At 33.3% G+C, this 3,601-nt stretch overlaps 1 pseudogene; it reads left to right on the top strand.

Moving 5' to 3' along the window:
* Positions 1-856: 856 nt before the first annotated feature.
* On the top strand, positions 857-1,746 carry LOC116870366 (annotated as a pseudogene).
* The last annotated feature ends 1,855 nt before the right edge of the window (positions 1,747-3,601 follow it).

Here is a 3,601-nt window from a genome sequence, read left to right as displayed (position 1 = left end):
CTAGTTATTTCTTTCTTTTATTTATCCCCTTGTCTTTTGATAATAACTATTCTGACAGCTATGAAGTGATATCTCATTACGGTTTTGATTTACGTTCAGTGATGATTAGTGATGTCGAGTAACTTTTCATGTACCTGTTTGCCGTTTGTATGTCTTCTTTGGAAAAATACCTATTCGAATCCTCTGCCCATCTCTTAATGGAATTGCTTATTTTTTTGTTTTTTAGTTTTTGTTAAAAATAAAAACTCATGAATTGTATGAATTCTTTGGATATTATGGATATTAACCCTTATTGTATATATGATTTGCAAATATTTTCTCCTATTCAGAATGTTGCATTTTCATTTTGTTGATGTTTGCTGTGCAGAAGCCTTTTAGTTTGATGTAGTCTCACTTGTTTACTTTTGCTTTTATTTCCTTTGATTTTGGAGTCAGATCCAAAAAATCATCACCAACATTGATGTCAAGAAACTCACTTCCTGATTTCTGCTTTGAGTTTTATGATTCTAGATCCTATGTTCAAGTCTTTAATCCATTTTGAGTTGGTTTTTGTGTAAGATCTGCTTTCTTATTTCTTTCTTTTCTTTTCATTTTTGTTTGTTTGTTTTGCATAGGCTGTCCAGTTTTCCCAGCACCATTTATGAAGAGATTGTCTTAACCTCCCTTGTATATTCTTGGCTGTTTTGTCATAAATTAATTGATCATATATGCATGGCTTTATTTCTGGGTTCTCTTCTGTTCCATTCATCTACATGTCTGTTTTTATGCCAATAAAATAATGTTTTAATTTTTAAATTAATTAATTTAATTTTTAATTACTATAGCTTTGTAATATAGCTTGAAGTCAGGATGCATGATGCCTCCACCTTTGTTCTTTCTCAAGGTTGCTTTGGCTGTTTGTGGTCTTTAATAATTTTGCTTTAAAAGAAATGAAACAAGGAAAAAAGATAATTGTAGAGTTGTCCACTGAATTCTCCTCAAATAGAGAAAAACCTTTGTTTAGAAATGAACTCAAATGGGCACATATGTTAAATAATATAAAGCTGTTGTTCATTTGCCTCTTATATGGTATGGGACAAATAAATAGCTAAACTACCCTAAGAAATAAACCGGGATTTAGAATTAGATGGGTAGGTAGATTGGAGGATAAGAGAAGTACCCTAGGTTATAATCCAGCAAAAGGAAAAAATATAATCCAGCAAACAAATCTAAAAGAGAAAAATATGGAAGAAATAAGAAGCTGTGCTAAGCAAAGGGATCAGTAGAATGTGTCAAGTTAAAATGTGTAAAGGTGGTTTCTTCCTTTCTGCTGTAGACTCTAGTGGCTGATGTTGAGATAGGCAAGTTCACAGAACCTGGGAAGGTGGTGCTGGTCCTGGCCAGACACTGCTCCAGATGCAAAGTGGTCATTGTGAAGAACATTGATGATGGCATTTCAGACCATCCCTACAGCTATGCTGTGGTGGCTGGAATTGATCACTATCCCTGCAAAGTGACAACTGCCATGGGCAAGAAGAAAATTGCCAAGAGGTCAAAGATCAAGTTTTTTGTGAAAATTTATAACTGTAATCACCTCATGCCCACAAGGTACTCTGTGAATAATCCCTTGGACAAAACTGTCATCAACAAGGATGTCTTCAGAGAACTTGCTCTTAAATCCAAGGCCTGACAAGAAAAGTTCAAGTTCAAGGAGAGTACAAGACTGGCAAGAGCAAATGCTTCTTCCAGAAGCTGTGGTTTCAGTAATTAAAAAATACCAAAAATATAAAAATTTTTAAAAATAAAATGAATAATGGTACATAATAAAAAAATTACTGTGTAAATTTAAAGAGAAAATTAATATATATGATCACAAGGAGGGTGGTAGGGGACAAGTCTGAAGAGGTAAGTTCTCCTTTTGGAAAAAAAACAAAATCTTAGATTGGATTTAAAAATATTCAATAAAGGGGGCTCCTGCATGGCTCAGGTGGTTAAGCTTCTGGCTCTTGATTTCAGCTCAAGTATTGATCTCAGGGTTGTGAGTTCATGCCCCATATTGGGAGAACATTAAAAAATATATCCAATAAAGACACACTAAAGAGACTAAATAATAAATAAAAAACAAAACTAGAAAATACTGCATAGTACACTTAAGGAGCTTGATGTAATATACTGTATATATGTAAATATATACATAAGTAGTAAATGTACTTTTTTTTTCAAAGACACATAGAATAGTCTTTGAGAGTATTAGACTGAAAAGATAATTTAAGAAGTTTTAAGGAGAAAAAGTAAGATTTTATACAGATCACATTCTCTGACAACAATGCAATAAAAAATGATATATAAAAGTAGGGAAATTTTTCTAGGTATGGCCTCTAAGGTAAGGGAAATCTGTGTCTGCTGACTGACTCTTAGGAAACTGGACTACCTTCTAACACCATACACAGAAATAAACTCAAAATGGATTAAACACCTAAACATGAGACCTGAAACCATAAAAATCCTAGAAGACAGCACAGGCAGTGAATTCTCTGACATCAGCTATAGCAGTATTGTTCTAGATATGGCTCCTAAGCCAAAGGAAATGAAAGCAAAAATAAACTATTGGAACTACCTCAAAATAAAAAGCTTTTGCACATCAAAGGAAATCATCAACAAAACAAACAAAAAAACCCTACTAAATGGGAGAAGATATTTGCAAATGATACATCCAATAAGGGGTTAATATAAAAATATGTAAAAAACTTATACAACACCAAAAAACCCCAACAATTCAATTAAAAAATGGGTGGAGGACCTGAATAGACATTTTTCCAAAGACATCCAGATGGCCAGCAGACACATGAAAAGATGCTCAACATCACTCATTATCAGGGAAATGCAAGTCAAAACCACAAAGATATATCATCTTACACCAGTTAGAAATACTAAATTCAAAATGACAAGAACTAACAAGTGTTGACAAGGATGTGGAGAAAAGGGAATCCTCATGCACTGTTGGTGGGAATGTAAATTGGTATAGACACTGTGGAATACAGTATGGAGTTTCCTCAAAAAGTTAAAAATAGAAATATCACATTAATAATTCCACTACTGGGTATTTTCCCAAAGAAAGTGAAAACAGTAATTTGAAAAGATATATATACCACTATGTTTATTCATCAATATATGAATGAATAAAAAAGATGTAATATGTATACATACATGCATAATAGAATATTATGCAGCCATAAACAGAATGAGATTCTGACATTTGAGAACAGCATGGAGGGTAGAGAGTATTATGCTAAGTGAAATAAATGAGACTGAGAAAGACAAATACCATATGATTCCACTCATAAGTGGAATCTAAAAAATATGAATAAACAAAAAGCAGAATCTAACCTATAAATACAGAGAAAAAACTGGTTGTTGCCATTGGGGAGAGAAGTAGGGTCTTGAGCAAAACAAGTAAAGGGGGAAGGGAGAAAGAAGTCTTCAGTTATGGAATGAATAAGTCATGGGAATAAAAGGTACAGAATAAGCAATACAGTGAATGATACTGAGGCGGCAGATGGTAGCTACCTTTGTGGTGAACATAGCATAATGTATAAACCTGTCAAATCACCAAGCTGGTCAC

This window comes from Lontra canadensis, unplaced genomic scaffold, assembly GCF_010015895.1.
Source record: "Lontra canadensis isolate GAN:19392208 unplaced genomic scaffold, GSC_riverotter_1.0 scaffold23, whole genome shotgun sequence".
NCBI classification, from domain to species: domain Eukaryota; kingdom Metazoa; phylum Chordata; class Mammalia; order Carnivora; family Mustelidae; genus Lontra; species Lontra canadensis.
This window is presented reverse-complemented; position numbering and strand designations above follow the sequence as displayed.